The sequence below is a fragment of the Phyllostomus hastatus genome, unplaced genomic scaffold (genome assembly GCF_019186645.2).
Source record: "Phyllostomus hastatus isolate PE091 unplaced genomic scaffold, TTU_PhHast_1.1 phas_contig_86, whole genome shotgun sequence".
Classification (NCBI taxonomy): domain Eukaryota; kingdom Metazoa; phylum Chordata; class Mammalia; order Chiroptera; family Phyllostomidae; genus Phyllostomus; species Phyllostomus hastatus.
Window position 1 is genome coordinate 62,361,907 of NW_025333977.1, and position 17,401 is coordinate 62,379,307.

Below are 17,401 nucleotides of genomic sequence, written 5' to 3' on the forward strand. Positions count from 1 at the left end.
GTTTATTCTTTTCTTTATGTCCCTTGTTCTGAGGGACGTATTAGTAAAAATGTTGCTGTGTGAAATATCTGAGATTTTCCTGCCTATGTTTTCCTCTAGGACTTTAATGGTGACATGGCTTATATTTAAGTCTTTTGTCCACCTTGAATTTATTTTTGTGTATGGTATAAGTTGGTGCTCGACTTTCATTTTTTTGCACGTATCTGTCCAGTTTTCCCAACACCATTTGTTGAAGAGACTGTTTTTACTCCATTTTATGTTGCTGCCCCCTTTGTCAAATATTAATTGACTGTAGAGACTTGGGCTTTTCTGGGCTCTCCATTCTGTTCCATTGGTCCATGTGCCTGTTTTTATTCCAGTACCAGGCTGTTTTGATTACAGTGGCCTTGTAATACAGTTTGGTATCAGGTATTGTGACCCCTCCTACTTTGCTTTTCTTTCTCAAAATTGCAGCAGCTATTCGGGGTCATTTATGGTTCCATATACATTTTTGAAGTGTTTGTTCTATGTCTGTGAAATATGTCATTGGTACTTTAATAGGTATTGCATTGAATCTGTAAATTGCTTTGGGTAGTATGGACATTTTGATGATGTTAGTTCTTCCAATCTATGAACATGGTATATGTTTCCATTTGTTTGTGTCTTCCTTAATTTCTTTTTTCAGTGCTGTGTAGTTTTCTGCATACAGGTCTTTTACTTCCTTGGTTAGATTTATTCCTAGGTATTTTATTTTTCTTTTTGCTGTGTCAAATGGGATTTTTTTTCCTGATTTCCAGAAACACGATTTCTTGAATGATAATCCTTAGGATCATTCACATACTTCTGGAAGTCTGTAAACTCTCTGAACTTATTTGCAAGAAGTTATCTTTGCATTTCCTTGGTGAGCAGGTCTAAGGTTTTTTATTGCTTGTTTTTTGTTTTTAACAGATTCTCTAAAGAATTACAAAACCTGCTGAAGTAATACAACCCAGTAACAAACACACCAAAAGATTATGGACCTTTGCTGTAAATTATTATGACACAAGTAGCACTGCCTTTTTTTGCCAATAAAACTTTATTGGAGCATGCCCATTCATTTTTATATTACTGGCTTCATAATACAGTAGGGCTCAGTAGTTGGGCTGGAGAAGAATGTATGACCCAAGCTGCTTTCTGGCCCTTTAAGAAAAAGTATGTCAGCCCCTGTCCTAGATTCTTATTTATTCTTTACAACAATCCTATGAGATAGATACTATTTTTATCTTCATTTTGTGAATGATGCATCTGAGACTCAGGTTAAACAACTAACACCAGATCACACATTAGGAAAGGGAAATATACAAATATTATAGTGGTTACATGTGGGTAATTAAATGATGGATGATTTTTCATATATTATTCAAATTTGCTATAGTGAGTATATATAACTTATAAATCAAGAGGGAAGGAATTATTTTTTAAAAAATTAGGTAAAACTGAGTTGTGAGAATCCTAAAACTCATTCATGCTTTCTTATTTTGATTTTCTACCATGTCATCTGTTTTTATAAACTTAGAATGGATATGCAATTTTTGTTTCCCTTTTTGGTGCTTAGCACTTATTATGCAGTGCCTCCTTAACTCTTGATTTTGTAAAAAACATTATATTTATAGTTTCTTTAAAACTTTCTGTATTAACTGAAGAAGTTTTTTTAACTCGAGATTTTTTGTCCTTTGTTTTATATTTTGAAGTTAACTTCAGTAACTATTAAGTGCTCATAATTTAATAGGTGCTTATAAAATGCTGCATGTATGTCTGTCTGACAGTATGTAATTTACTTTTCTTAATATCAATCAACTGAATTATCCTTAATTGAGGCATAGATCTAGATAAAGTATTATACAATAAAAGTGTCATATGAGGTATTTCTTTCAAGAGAAAAATTTTGTTGTATGCTACATGAAAAATTGTGTCCTAATAATTAGAGAGGGGATTTAGGAAGAACAGGTCACAACCCCCCTGCCTTCAAGGAAATGAATCATCCAGTTAGGGAGAAAAGGGGGGATCTAAGTACAGCATTTATTGTTAGGACCTTGATCCAAACCACAGTCATCTTTCCCCTGGATTATTTTATCACCCTGCTTCTAATTTTTCTCAGTTTATTCTTCCCACAGCCAAAGTAATTCTTTTAAGGACATGAGTGAGATCTAAAATTCTATGCTTTTCTATCTCAGACTCAAAGCGCAAATCCTTAAAATGGCCTGAAGGACTTTTTGATCCAGCACTTATCTATTACTCTTTGCTTCCACTACTTACCTTCACTTACACTAGCATTTTTGTTCTTTCTTCAGTTTGAATAAGTATGCTCCTACCTCTTGATCTTTGCACTTGGGTTTGTTTTGTCTGCCAGAAACAATTTTCGTTTGGATATCTGTATGGTTTGCTCCAGAACCCTGTTCAAGTGTCCTTTTATGAGAGAGATGGAGGTCTTCTGTGAACACTCCAGATAAAATATACAGTAGCATCCCACCTCTAACATTCTCTTTTCTCCTTACTTTGTGTTGTACTGTTTTCCAAGGTACTTAACATCATGTAACATATATTTGTACCTATCTTTCTTCAACTAAAACTGAAATTAGGGTAGTTGGTACATTGTGAGCATCCAGTAAGGTTTGAATAAATGAATAAGTAAATATAAATAAACCCTAAAACAGAAAAACGATGATTAGTACCACTAAAACAGTGTATATTAAGTCCTCCGAAAGTTTAGTTGGAGAGACACTACTTCCAATAGAGATAATTTGGGAACGTTTTAGTGGATGAGGTAACATTTGAATTGACTTGTAATTGTTAACATTAAAATGTACGCATGAAAAAGGAAGTGTACGGGTAAGAGGACATTATAAGTACAGCAGATAATTTCTAAAAAGGTAGATGGCATGGTGTATTTATGAACAGGTGGTTAGTTGTCTACAGTTGTGATTCTTAAAAGTGTGATTCCCTCACCAGCAGTAGAGTAGCATCACCTGAACACTATTAGCAATGTAAATTCTTGGCCCCACCCCAGACCTGCAGAATCTGATACTTGACCTGGGGCCCAGCAATTTGTTTTTCTTAAGCCTTCTAGATGATTCTGATGCATTCAAAAGGTAGAAAACCCCTGGACTAGAACATATATATTCAGAAAAGTGTTTATGGGTATTATGATTAGAAAAACTGACTGGTCCAGATCTTGGCTAAGAGTTTGAATTTTGTAGAAAGATCTACAGATTTAAGGGCAAAGTAGTTTCATTATTAATCTTAAAATATTGTTTTAAGTAAAGGAGGTAAAAAATAAAAGCTTAGACAAAAAAGGAAGTGATTGGAATATTACAGAAAATGGTCAAGTTGAGGGCCTGGTTGGGGAGTGACAATGAAAATGGAGATACAGGAACACTTTCAAGAAATATGAAAATGAAGTAATTAGCATCTGGTTGAATGTGGATACAAGATACAAAGAATTATTTGAAATTGCATTGGGTTTCTCATATAAATACCTGGGAATATGATAGTATTAACAGTAAACACTGGAAGGAACAGTTCTAACAGTGGAGTTTTGACTATTGGATTTGAAGACTTAATCTAGTCTACAAAAACAACAACAGAATAGCTAATCATTAGCCACAATGAACATATTTATTAATCTTGAGGATACTCATCCCACTTAAGAACCATGCATTCTCAGATAACTGGTGATAAAGTTTATCAAAATATAGAACTCAGATTTTCTTTTTAGAACTACTTTATTCAGTAATAAAGTCTGCTTCTGTGTTTGTGAGTTAACTTATTTATGATAATTTTCAAGTTTAAAATTTCCTTTTAATTTGGGAACAGGGGACTAAATATAAAAAAATAAGTCTATCTAATTTAATTAAATGAATTATCTGCCATTATCAAGTTCATGAAGAGAAATTATAGTCTAGAGTCCAAAGAGGTTAAGTTCTCAAATTCCTCCCTTCCCAGAATATTGCTTAACCAAAGCCAATGGATTTTTCATTGGCCTCTAATGGTTACACCTAGGGATTTTTCAGGAGCTGTAGCTTGGGTTGTTTTCCTCTAACTGGAAGTGCTTCTTTTGCACCTCTAAAGGAGAATTATTTAACCCCCAGTCTCTTTTTGTACTTGCTTTTTGCCGAATCAGGAAGGTCAGTAGGATAAACATTTATTACTCTACCCAGTTCACTACCCATTAAATTTAGTAACATTAGTAATTCCTTGAATTTAATACACAATACAGTTAACTCACATTACTTTTGCCAAGATTTAGTGGTATCAGAGGGAAGATGTATTTACAGAAAATGGTACCAAGTTAATTTTGGTTTCAACTTCACCAGGGTGCCAGTCAGTTGTGCCAACTGTCAAAGTCTTTAACTTGTATTTAAGTTTTACTGTGAAAATTCATCAAGTAGTTAATTGTGCCACTGTGTGTTTACCATATTTTTGTTGGGTGGGAGCACTTAACCTGAACATAATCTACTTCTTGGAAAGTTGTATATGAATCTCCGTCTTACAAAGTATACAAATTTCTATGGCTGGCAGCCTCGGGCACCAGGTCTTACTTCATGTTTCCTCCTTTAGATTTCCTTCATATTAAAAGGTTTTAATTTCCATTTCTTCTGGTACTTCTGTCCTGCAGTAACTCTAGATTCCATCTAGTGGTCCAGCTTTTCTATATTGCTTCCTGTAAAGAGTAGTATTACTTCTGGTGTAAAAAGCTCAAAGCACAGTAACCACAGCCTTGGTGTTCTGCCCTTGTCTGGATTTCTCTGTTCAGCAACCTTTTTAGTCCTTTACTACCTTGGCTATTGCAACTCCTTTTGAAATTTTTGGGCCTACTGAGCTAAAATTATAAAAGCGTTCCTGTTGTGCCCCATATTTGTATAATTTGGATAATAACCATAAGCGAGTCCATGAAATATTGCTTTTAATGTTTCTGATGTCTGCCCTCATGGTAGCCCATTGAAGACTATCTTTTCTGCCACTAGATGTTGTTTTTTTAAACATTTTATTTACTTATTTTTAGAATGAGGGGAAGGGAGGGAGAAAGAGTGGGAGAGGAACATTCACGTGAGAGAGAAACATCAGTCAGTTGCCTCTTGACCCGGGGTGAAACCTGCAACCCAGGCATATTTTCCTGACCAAGAATTGAACTGGCAAACTCACTTTGGGGTATGACACCAAACCAAGTGAGCCATACCAGTCAGGGCTAGACCTTTTTTTTTTTTTAATCTTTAACTGTGCTTTTAACTGTTCTAAGCCTTGGATAATTTGTTCTACTTCATTGGAAGTGCACATATTCCTTTTGGTCACATTTCTTTCAGTAACAGGAGGATATTACCATTTCAGATAAACATAACTGGTTTTTGTGTTTGTTTAAATTTTGGCATATTTTTTGAAGATTTTATTAATTTTTGGAGAGAGGGGCAGGAAGGGAGAAAGAGAAGGAGAGAAACATTGATGTGAGAGAGAAAAATGGATCGGCTGTCTCTCATTTGCGCCATGACCAGACCAATTCCAAAACCCAGGCATGTGCCCTGACTGGGAATCCAACCAGCGACCTTTTTGCTTTGCAGAACGACACCCAACCAACTGAGCCACATTGAACAGGGCCATTTTAGCATATTCTTAAGTACCTCCTGTCTTCTTTTTTCTTTCTCTTAGCTTTTGGGCCCAGGTTTTAATATTCTTTAATTATCTCTTATAAGATATCCTGTAATGTCAATGATGAAAGTCTGGGAATTCTGAGTTCATCAAAAAGCATTCATTAGCAAATAGATTTTGCCCACTCTCATCTCCCTAACTTAAGAAAATCTCACCAGCTCAAGATCAAACCTAGGATTGACCTGCTATTTTGTTTTTCTTCAGTGTTACATTTTGTTATTCATGCTCAGGGGCCTAACTTTGAGCTCCTGGGCACGCTGCTTTGTAGCACCATGCCATACTGTACATTGCCCTCTGTAATAACCATAGACAGTCCATGGCTTACAGTGGTTCCATTTAGGATTTTTTTTTTTCTACTTTATGACAGCTCAAGAGCAACATGCATTCAGTAAACTATACTTCAGATTTTGCGTTTTGATCATTTCCTGGGCTAGTGATATATGATAAGATACTCTCTTGTGATGCTGGGCAGCAGTGGCAGCCAGCTATAGCTCTTCCAGTCAGTCATGAGGTGAACAACCAGTACCCTACAGTATACTGTGTTGCCAGCACTTTTGGATATTGTGTTTTCACATCCCCTCATATCTACAAAATGCCCATCTGTGTTTCATTGTGCTTCAGCTGTGTATGTCAATGGTGAATACCCATGTAACCATTCTGTTTTTCACTTTTAGTATAGTAGTAAATAAGTTACATGAGATATTTAATACTTTATTATAAAATAGACATTGCGATAAATGATTTTGCCCAATTGTGGATTAATGTGTTATGAGCACATTTAAGGTGTCTAGGCTAAGCTATGATATTCAGCAGGTTAGGTGTATTAAATGTATTTACAGTGTTTTCAACTTATGATGGGTTTAACTGGTTTCAAATCCACTGTAAGTCAGAGAGCATCTGTAGTAATTTTGAAATGTATCTGAAATGCCTCAGATATTTTTGAGGTAGTATTTCATTTATTTTTTAATCTTTCAAATCTGTATAGTCTTCATGTTACCTTATATAAGCAGTCTCAATTTTCTCTTATCATAGACTTTCTATTTTTTTTCAAAGAGCATATTATCATAGTTGGATTTCCATTGTGGTTCATTCTCAGATTTCCATCCTACAGTTACCTTCTATTCCTCTGTTAGGTAGCTTCGGAACCAGTCACCCTTCCTTTCTAATCAACTAAAATATTACTCTTCCCTCCCTAATTCCATCTTCAAGAACACATACTTCTAGTATATATGGTATATATATTTCTTTTTCAAATCTGTCTAGTCTAACTTCTTAGAGTGAATTTAATGCTTAAGGAAGTCCCTCTCTTCTGTCTTAATTAACATAACCTTATTTTTTAGTTTCCTCACTGTTATTTTAATTATAAGTGTATCATCTTTTTAAAACTGGTTTAGTTCTTCTTGAGGTTGAACAAATCTGGTACCTAAAGTTAGTGTTTGAGGCATAGGCCTTTTAAAGTTCCCTTTTGGTCTTTGGATTTGTAACAGTTTCTTCTGTGTAAGAAATGGATTTATGCTCTCTATAATAATATGCCCTTCTCTATATTCACCTGATAAAATCGACTGGCCATCTTTGTTGAATTCAGATGAAATCAACAAAGCATTGACATCTACAGCATTGATTTAGATTTATGGCCTTATCAACTTAGAAGCTACGTAAGATCATATTATGGAAGTGACTCTAGAAGCCTTTGGACAGGTCACACGAATGTAAGAGCTGCTTTGAGAATGAAATTAAGAGAGAGAGGAACAGAATTAAGTCAGCTAATCTAGGATTAATACTAATGATTTAAAGGCTAGACATTGACACACTAGTGTAATAAGACCCAGATGGAACTTAACCAACTTTTCAGTTTAATGCTTTGGCATGTGGTCTTTGTTGAGAAACCAGACAGAAGGAACGACAACAGCAACAATTCTACCTGCTAATGTCTAAAAAACCTATATGACTAAAAGACTTAAAAAATCAATAGTATAATCAATGCCTCAGCCATACCTGCAAAACCATCTGTGGCCAAGCTTCCTAAGTTGAAGTCAGAGGCTGAGTTCTGCTTGGCTCACCCTAGTTAAGACATTATCAAGTGCACACACGTGTGGGTACCACTAGCAGCAGGTACACACAGAGGTATGTCCACACCACATTTCCATTTGATGTCAATATACATTTCCTTCTGCATATATTTAGGAGTTCCCTTGTCTACATGTCAATTTTAATGTTTATGAGGGAAATGTTTGATATATTACTTTGCCTAGTGAGTTGGGAATCAAATGAAAAATTTGGGATCAATATTTATCTAAGCCTTTAAAAATAAGCCTACTACTTCTTTGGACCTACTGAAGCAGAAAATTGGGGCTTCAAGCAGATACTCAGGTAGTCTCAGAAGACCTTGGCCTGCTTCACACCGTATGGATTCCTGCTATGGTTGGTAGCTTTGACTAGATAATCAAGAAGATTCCTTTTTAACAGTAAGATTGTATGGAATATTAAGATTTGGAGATGCTTACTCCATTTTCCATTTTGTAAAAGGTTTAGTCTTATTACATTTACAGAACCTATTAAAGCCTTAATGTTACATAAATATTAACTTAAGAAGTAATGAGCTGAACAAACTGTGCTTTATTGAAACCCCAAAAGAACTGGGTTTCAGATTGCTTGCTACTAAAGAGTATGCCTTTTGCAGATATCAAACAGCTTTAACTTACTAAACTGCACTTCTATTTTGTTGGTTTTTAACATATGATTATCATGATAGAAAAGGTCAAATGACAAGTGACTTTATTTTTTTGAACAGAACTTTTCTTGATTTTGATTCACAGTGGAAAACTGGGGTGGGGGAATCCTCAGATACTGTTCAGGCATGAAGCATTTTATTTGTATTGCTGTATCTAGGATATGCTTCATCGGTCAATGAGTATTGAGGTAAGTAGTTGAAACACAGTGGTAGCTTTTGAATAGATTTTACTTGGGAGTGGCTGGTCTGCTTGCCAAAAGTAAGTAAAATTTGTTGTAATAAATCATGCTCGGAGACAAATAATTAAACAGTTCAGACTTATGCAATTAACCAAATAACGCTTAACCTCATCATTTTCTTAAAGTGTACTGGTTATAATAGTTCTTATTTTTTATGTGCCAGGAATTGTGCTAGATTTTAATGTGTATCTTGCTTAGTTCTTCAGTAGCTCTGTGATTAAAGTGATACAAAGTTTATTTTATGGGAAACTTAGACTGAAAAGTACTAATATAATAACTTGGCTAATATTACCCAACTATTAAATGACAAAGCCAGGGCCATATGATTCCAAAACCTGTATTCCTTTCACAGGGCTGCCAACCTACTTGCTTTATTTTTCCATCTGACATCTACCATAGACAAGGGTAAATCTTGATGTGTAGTTAGGAAACAAAAGAGGGAAAGTAGATGTAGAATTGTGCTTATGTTTTATTTAAATTAGCCTCCAGAAAGTAAATGAGAACATTGAAATTTGAGGTAAAAGACTGAACAAAATAATTGAGCTAACTTTATACTTAATAGAAAACAGGAAAAGAACATTGGTGTAATATTCACTAAGTTATAGACCTTACTAGAAATTTATCAGTTTTTCCACTAATGCTTTGGGTGTTTCAGGATGTTACTGCTGACCTAAATATTGTATTTAGCTGTTATTTCCCTGTAGTCTCTTCTAGTCTGTAACAATTCTTCAGTTTTTCTTTATCTTTCATGACCTTGACACATTTGAAGAGTACTGATCATTTTTTTTTTTGTAGGATATCATTCAGTTTGAGTTTGTCTAATGATTTCTAATGATTGAATGAGTTTGTACACTTTTGGTAAAAGTACCAAAAAAATGCCATTGTGTCTTTCTTGGTGAACCATATCAAGAGATTTATGATAATATCTTGTATTACTTACTGGTCATATTTACCTTGATGACTCGGTTAAGTTTGTGCCTGTGGGGTTTCTCTACTTCTAAAGCTACTGTCCTTGTAGTTGATAAATGTCCTGAGGGAGATATTTTGAGACTACAAATATGCATCTCAAACTTTCACCCACTAATATTAGTGTTGATTTATGGATTTTTGTCTGCAACATTCATTTCTGTGTAAATACCTAATGGTGATTCTCTTTTTCTTTCTTTCCTTCTGTGTTTATTTTTTGGGATTCTACTGTTAGGAAGAACTGCCTCATCTCTAACATTCATGGATATTTATCTGGTTCCATGGATTAAAGCCTAATATTGTCATCATTTTTATTTTGTTGCTCAAATTGTTCTGGCTTTTGGCCATTAGGAGCCCTATCAGGTTGGTTCCTGTGCTTTTATATCCCATAATTTTTTTTCCCTCTAGCGTTTGCTTACTTTCTGACACCAAAAACTGTTCCAGTCTAATCTTATATTTTCCCTACTCCAGCCCTGCTGGAGGAGGGCTTTAGGAGCCTAAGTTCCTTGTGCTTGAGGAGCTCAAGTTTCTTTTGTTTGTGGAGAAGAGTGTATAGAAACCAAGACTTGGCCCTAAATGTGCATGTTGCTACTGTAATGTTATTGCTCCTAGGTCTTCTCAGAAGATAGAACTAAGTATATTTATATGAAGGGGGACTAAAAATCTGGAATTATCTTCTGGTGGGTGGGCCCCTTGTAGTACAGGCTCCTCCTATGACATGAGTGTTCTAGGAACCCATCTGTTTCAGTGTACCAGCCAGCATTACTGTGAGAGACTGTGTTTGGCTTCAGTGATTTTTTTTTAAGACTTCAGTGTGTTTGCTCATTTCATGATGGATGATTTAGGATTGCACCTGCCCATACTGCGCAGAGTGTTCATCATTTTTAGATCCAAAATGGCCCTACCTCCATGCCTTACCCTTCCTGTTCACCTAGTGACTTTTTTCTGTTTCCCTGGATGAAGAAAGTCCTCAAAGGGAAATATTTTGCTGATGTGGAAGAGGTGAAACAAAAAACAGCAGAAACACTAAAAGACATCAAAATCAATGAGTTCAAAAACTGTTTTGAGCAGTGGAAAAAACATCTTGATAAGTGTATTGCATCAAATGGAGAGTACTTTGAAGGTGACTGAAATTTAAACATGTAAGAATTAATAAACAATTTTTTTATAAATACCATTTTTGGGATGTCTCCCCTTATATGTATAGTAGCTATATTACAAATTAATAACAACCATACTGAATGGGGCAGAGGAAAAACTAAATGTTTATTAAAATATTTATTTTAGGCATTTAGAAAATTAGCAAGTTTACCATATTTCAACGTGTATAACGTGTACTTTATTGTCCAAATTTTTGAGGGAAAAATAAAGATATGTGTTATACATGGGTAGTACTAATTCCATATGTATATAAATGTTTTTAATTCTTTTATTTATGCTTATGCATTATAAGTGTAACTCTAGAAAGCAGTAATGATATCTGTATGGGAAATAATACCCTGGAAATGATCATTGGTTTTGTTGAATTTATGATGGACTTGCAACAAAAACAGTTTAGGCTAATGATTCTCATTTCAATGAAATGAAACAAAGAATGATGTATTGTTATCCACTTGGTAAGATAGGTGATGCCAACGTTATTACCAGAGGGTGAACAGCACAACAATTCTCTCTACATTTTAGGCAGGAGAAATTATTGAAAAATCCCTTGGAAAATGTCAAAACAGTTTTCATACACTGCAAGCTTTAAACTAAAAGTTATTAAATATGCTAAAAAGCATGGCAACAGAGCTGCTGAGAGATACTTTGGACCACCTCCCACAGAGAGTGTCATCAGACTGTGGAGGCAACAGGAATAAAAGCTTCTTTAGGTGCCTGGAGAGAAGAAGGCAATGCGAGGGAAACCTCCAAAGTGGCTGGAGGTGGAGCAGGAGGTGCAGACCTGGATTCTGGAGCAGCATCACACTGGGATGTCTGTTTCAACCAAGATGATACAAGAAGGTAAAAAGATTGCACAAGAAAAAAAAATTGGTGATTTCTCAGGGACACCTAAATGGTGCTTTAACTTTATGAAGAGAAAAGGTTTGAACATGAGGACACAAACGAAACTTGCCCCAAAACTTACAGGAACCTATGAGAATCAAGTTTTGGAATTCAATTCTTATGTTATTAATTTTGAAAGACTTACTTACAGCTTTGAGCTGTCTTAAATCACAAATGTGGATGAGGTCCCACTCACATTTGATGTGCCATCTGACAGAACTGTGGACATCAAAGGAGCAATGACCGTGGCTGTTAAAGCTAGTTGTAAGAAAACACATTTCACTATTATTCTAGCCTGTTGTGCAGATAGGACAAAGCTCCACCTATGACCATCTTTAAAAGAAAAACATTTCCGAAAAAAGATTCCAAGGGAGTTACTGCGCACATGAATAAAAAAGGATGGATGAATGGAGGCATGAAAATCTGGTTTAACAAAGTCTGGTCACGAAGGCCTGGAGGATTACTTAAAATCTAGCTTTGCTTATTTTTGATCACTTCAAAGCCCATGTTACACAAAGTGCAAAAGCAATTGCAGCAGACTTGGAAACCCAACTTGCTGTGATACTTAGTGGGCTAGCCAGCCAACTGCAACCTCCTGATGTGCCAGTATGCAAGCCCTTTAAGGCCCTAATGAAGAAAGAGTGGATGCTGTCAGCTGGTAGTGATTTAACACCTACAGGCAGGATCAAGAAGGCATCCATTGCCAAGGTTTGTGACTGGATCCTAAGATTGTGGAATGATGTCAAGAAAGAAGTGGTGTGCAATAGTTTAAAAAACGCTGCATCAATAATGCTGTGGATGGAACTGAGGATGATGCAGTTTACTGGGATGAGGAAAGTGACTCTTCAGAAGACAATGGTAAGGTAGAAATTAAAGACGATACTTCTGATATTGACACTGTCAAGAGTTCTTAGCCTTCTATGATGTGTTCATACTGTAAATTTGTTATTGTACATAAAATTTCTTGTACCATAATTTGTTAAAAAATAAATGCTAAAATTCATTTATAATTCACAAAAAAAACAAGTATCTAAATATAACTAAATAAGAAATTGAATAAAAAAATGAAAACGAAAGATTTTTTTTTCCTGTAAGTTTTGGTTAGAAACATGGGTGCACATTGTACACAGGAGTGCAATATACATGGCAAAATATGGTACTCAGTGCATAGATTATATTAGTCTTTTTTCAGTGTATTAATATAGGCATGTATTGTAGACATTTTTTGAATCTCTTATAGTGAAAGATAATAGTAATGTGCCTTCTGGTTTGTTACTTAGATCTGGAAAGTGGATGGATTCACTGTATATAAAAAAGGAAAGAAATTAACAGTGAACAGCCTACTAACACCTGGGGACTGTGGGGTGTCTGAAACTTTGAAAGTCGATGACAATGGGAGACTCAGGGATGAAAATGACAAGAGTTGTGAAGAGCCAACTAATAGAAATAAAGTCATGTTTGATAGTGTGTTGGTGATATATAGTCTAATATTACCTGGATTTAAAAATTAAGAGGATTGTATTTGCTTAGTGATTAATTTGTGTTTGGTAATCTTTGTTATATTAGAAAAGGTAAGAAATAAATAACCATATTTTAGTTAATTTATATGATACTTTGAGGGGTTCTTAATCTGCTACATTTGTATTGTTTTTATACATTTGTAGGTTGCCATAAGAAAACAACACAGATTTGGTGGCTTGAACAACAAAGTATTTTCTCACAGTTCTGGTGGCTGGAAGTTTGAGATCAGGGTGTCAGTTGGGTTCTAGTGAACCTTGCTCACAGACAGCCAACTTCTCTGTGGATCTTACATGGCCTTTCCTCTGTGCAAACATGTGGAGAGATGAAGAGAGATCCCTTTTCCACTTCTTATAATAAGGCCCACAATTCTCTCTGATTAGGACCCCTTTCTTATAACATCATGTAACATTAATTATTTTCTAAAAGCCCTATTTCCAAATATAGTTACATTGGGGATTAAGACTTTAACACATGAATTTTAGGGAGACACATTTCAGTCTATACTAATCTGGATCATGTATGTTAATATTCCTAAATAATGAAGGTCATTTTAACTTAATGGGTTTACATTAAGTCTGTGCTTTGACAGTTTTGACAGAATGAAACTGTGTTCATTCTCAAAATAATTTGCCATGTAAATTAAGATATAACAATATATAGTATATACTGTATTCCTTATAGAGCAGGGTATATGCTCCTATAAATGAGTGCTGAGAAAGAACTGTTGGATCATTGAAATCTTCCAGCATCTTTCTTTGGCAATAGCTCTGCTCTTCTCTTCAACTCCCCTTATGTCATGGCATACGTTTGGCTTTGGCTCTAACTTCTTTTAGCAGTATTCATACAGTTTCTATAATTTATAGTAAATTGCATTGCAGTAATATGTGTTATGTCCTTCAAAATGGTGGGGGGAGGTTTCTACCAGTCTCTAATGGACTGCTGATTTTTTCTTAAATATATTCTATTGATTATGCTATTATAGCTGTCCCATTTTTTCCTCTTCATTCCCCTCCACCCTGCACACCCCCTCCCTCCTGCATTCCCCCCTTTAGTTCATGTCCATAGGTCATGCATATAAGTTCTTTGGCTTCTGTATTTCCCATACTATTCTTAACCTCCCCCTGTCTATTTTCTGCCTACCATTTATGCTACTTATTCTCTGTACCTTTTCTCCCTCTCTTCCCCTCCCACTCCCCCGCTGATAACCCTTCATGCGATCTCCATTTCTGTGATTCTGCTCCTGTTCTCGTTGTTTGCTTAGTTTTTTCTTTTTTTAGGTTCCGTTGTTAATAGCTATGAGTTTGTTGTCATTTTAATGTTCATATTTTTAATCTTCCTTTTCTTAGATTAGTCCCTTTAACATTTCATATAATATGGGCTTGGGTGATGATGAACTCCTTTAACTTGACCTTATCTGGGAAGCACTTTATCTGCCCTTCCATTCTAAATGAAAGCTTTGCTGGATAGAGTAATCTTGGATATAGGTCCTTGCCTTTCACGACATTGAATATTTCTTTCCAGCCCCTTCCTTCTGCAATGTTTCTTTTGAGAAATCAGCTGACTGTCTGATGGGAACTCCTTTGTAGGTAACTCCTTTTCTCTTGCTGTTTTTAAGATTCTCTCCTTATCTTTAATCTTGGCTAATGTAATTATGATGTGCCTTCTTGATCCTCTGTTTCTTAGACCATTTTCTTGGAGAATTTAGAACTGTGATAATAGTTGATTTTAAAGGTCCAGGTAAGTACTGTTCTTTGCAGCAACTTTAGCATTCTGACCATTATGTTAAGACTGTTACTTATTAGAATACAAAAGAAAAAGAAATATGGAAGATGTGTTGCACTGTGTGGCCAGCTAGAACACATTCAGATTATCATTCACATTATTAGCTCTCATTAGCTGAGCATTTATAATAGCTCTTATAACACAGGAGAAAAAATTCAAACCAAAAGTGCAATGTAATGTATATTGTATTACATATGTTGAGGAAAAAATGTAAAGGAAAAATGGTGTTATAGTGGTATGTTAATAGCAGTATCAGCCATGACATTAATAGTGGAAAACAGTATGTAAATCTCATCCTATTTTGTTTATGTCTCTTAAAGCGTATTGTGGTAAACATTGGAAGTGTTGCCTACAAGGACTATTATTGTGTTAGATTTAGGATCAGCTAGATCAGACAGGTATTACCAGCTGAATGTTGGTAAATGAAAGAAGCTGTAATGAGAATTGAAGCTGAAAAAAGAAAGTTTCTCTTCTAAGAAGATAAACTCAGCCCATAAATAGAAAGTGAATAAGGTTGTAAGTAGATAAGGATTAGGGCAAACTACTTGATACTGAGGACAGAAAAAAATGTGAGACTGGCAGGTGCCTATTTTTTATGCAGTACAAAAACAGTATTGCCGTGGCCAAAGAGAGGCAGTAAAGCTGGTTAAACCCTTCAGCAAAGAGAAAATTTAAAGCCAGAGAATCACTGTTTATCTAACATTCTTTTTGGGTCTATGGTGGTTTAGAAAAGTCTGCTCTCCTTGGGGTCATAGTCAGTAGTAGTTTTTACTTTCCAGCTAGTAAGGACTACAAAATCTGGAAGGGATACATGTTCACAGAGATGATACCTTCTAGCTTTCTTTTTTATCTGACATGGTCCTGGAAACATTAGAGACATGTGCTAGCTACCTGGTATTGCAATTTGGAATTGTCAAAGAACTGTGAAGGGTCTGAGAGTTTATCTGAGCCTGCCATAGTTTCATGGATGCTGGTAGAAGACATAAACTCCTGGGTGAGAGATAAAGGACTTTATTTCTCATAGCACAGCAAGCAGCATGAGGTTCATGTTTATGGTGGTTCTCCTGGTCCCTCAAGTCTCACAGAGGTGTTGTACGTGGCTCAGGTGGATCCTGTACTCAAAGTAGGTTTTTGTCACAGCTGAGAAACCCCAAGCTTAGGGAACCCTAATTTTTTTATAGTAGCCTGAAAGCATATCTGCCTGACCTTTGCTCCATAGGGAAATAACATCATGATTATACTAGACAGTAAACAGGCTCACTGGTCTAGAGGGAGATATCATCTATATTTTTCAAGGTTATTTTCTATAAATATATTTGAAAAAGATACAGGCTGTCAGAGCCTCTTTTTGAGAATTATAGGCATACAAGACACCCATGGAAAATTGTCTCTCAACAGGAAGTAGTTAGTATGAAAAGTCATTGAGCTCTGAGTGTTCTTGGCTTTTTTATTCTGTACCAGTTTTTTAAGCTTTTAAATCAGAGTTCGAAAACTTTCTGTAAAGGGGCAGATATTAAATGTTTTAGGCTTTGTGAGCCATATAATTTCTGTCACAACAATTCAACTTGGCTTGTTATGCCAGGAAGGCAGCCATACGTTAATCATAAATGAGTGAACCTGGATGTGTTTCAGTAAGACTTTACAGACATTGAAATTTGAATTTCACATGATTTTCACACATCAAAAAATTTTTTTTAATCATTTAAAAATATAACATCCATTCTTAGCTTGTGGGTTTTACAAAAATAGGTTGCAGGCCAAATTTGGCTTGTATGTCATAGTTTGCCAACCCTTTTTATTTGATAAATTTTTAAAGTATAATACATTGTTTTAATACAGCAGTCTTGCATTTGAATTAATGTTTTTATATAGATTTATAGATATATAATCAATATTTTATAGTAATTGATAGTTCTAAAATATGTTCTCATAAATTATCCCAATTTAACTTAAGAGTAAGCATGCAAGATAAACATTAGTATTTCCATTTTATGGTGAGAAAAGTAATGCATAGAGAAAGTAGGAGACCTACCCAAGGACAGATACAACACTGATTATATTCTAGACTTTTTTCCATAATATGTTATAGTTTCAACTTTAATAATCAGAGCATCATGCCACTATATCTTTAATATCCGTTTCTTGCCAGAAAACTTAGAGTTCAGTTTTACAAATAAAAATAATAATGCATACTCATTTCTACTTTTCTATATTACTATATCCTAAAGTCTAGTTATTTTAATATTAAAAGGCAATTTGATGAAAGCTAAATATAGGAGGTGAAGAGTATGTGTTACAAAGTTTGGGAAAGACTTGGCAGCTGAACAGTATAGTCATTCATATAATATAGTTCCTTTTCACATTTTCAAAGATAATAATTATTTTTAGATGTACACCATGAAAATTAAACAATAAGGACCTCATCTGCATCATCTGTATTTGTGCTTAACTAATAGTTTAA

General features: G+C 35.1%; 2 protein-coding genes across 2 annotated transcripts in view; one reads left to right on the top strand and one right to left on the bottom strand.

Annotated features, from left to right (window-relative positions):
• Nucleotides 1-17,401, bottom strand: part of CGGBP1 (CGG triplet repeat binding protein 1) — an 88,425-nt gene that overhangs the window by 18,975 nt on the left and 52,049 nt on the right. The gene's annotated exons all lie outside the window — the stretch shown is intronic.
• Nucleotides 1-17,401, top strand: part of ZNF654 (zinc finger protein 654) — a 76,824-nt gene that overhangs the window by 11,872 nt on the left and 47,551 nt on the right. The window lies entirely within an intron of this gene.